Below are 745 nucleotides of genomic sequence, written 5' to 3'. Positions count from 1 at the left end.
GGGGGTGTGAAAACCTCTCCCTAGTATATGCATTTTAAAAACCTTGAGCGGAAGCCCGAAAGGGAAAGCCCAAAGAGGACAATATCTGACCGCGGTGGGTTTAGGCTGTTACAAATGGTATCAAAGCCAAACACCAAGCAATGTGCCAACGGGGAAGCTGAGCTCCTAGGGGAGATGGACATGAGGTGGCACGCTAGGCCTCGAAGGGGAGTGGATTGGAGGGTCCCACATCAATTGAAGAAAGAAACGAGTGCCAACAAGGACGTTGGCCCCAAAAGGGGTGCAGAAACCTCTCCCTAGCAGACACATTTTAAAAACCATGAGGGGAAGTCCGAAAAGGAAAGCCTAAAGAAAACAATGTCTACTAGCGGTGGGCTTGAACTGTTACACAGAGACTCTAAACAATTCTAAACCATGTTCATACTTCTCTATAATTAACCAACAACATATCAGATTAGTTCCTAATCTAAATATAAACAAAAAAGAGGCNCAAGAACACGAACAAAATATCGCTAATATAAACATAAATATTAATAACCAAGATCTTTAACTCGTATCATTAATGATTTATTCATGAATATCTATCAACAAATCAATATTTCTACACATTTGAGAGGGAAAAAGAGGAAATAGGCACTGCCATCAGACAAGGAAGAACATGTCGGCAACACACATTTCGACCAAGAAACCAAATTGTTCATAGTAATACAGATATATTATATACCAAGCGATTCATTGACATCTC

The 745-nt window shown here is 40.6% G+C and overlaps 1 protein-coding gene across 1 annotated transcript in view; it reads right to left on the bottom strand.

The window, feature by feature from the left end:
• LOC111439104 (chitinase-like protein 1) overlaps positions 1 to 745 on the bottom strand; it is a 4,359-nt gene that overhangs the window by 1,187 nt on the left and 2,427 nt on the right. The gene's annotated exons all lie outside the window — the stretch shown is intronic.

This window comes from Cucurbita moschata, unplaced genomic scaffold (genome assembly GCF_002738365.1).
Source record: "Cucurbita moschata cultivar Rifu unplaced genomic scaffold, Cmos_1.0 Cmo_Scf00086, whole genome shotgun sequence".
NCBI classification, from domain to species: Eukaryota; Viridiplantae; Streptophyta; class Magnoliopsida; order Cucurbitales; family Cucurbitaceae; genus Cucurbita; species Cucurbita moschata.
This window is presented reverse-complemented; position numbering and strand designations above follow the sequence as displayed.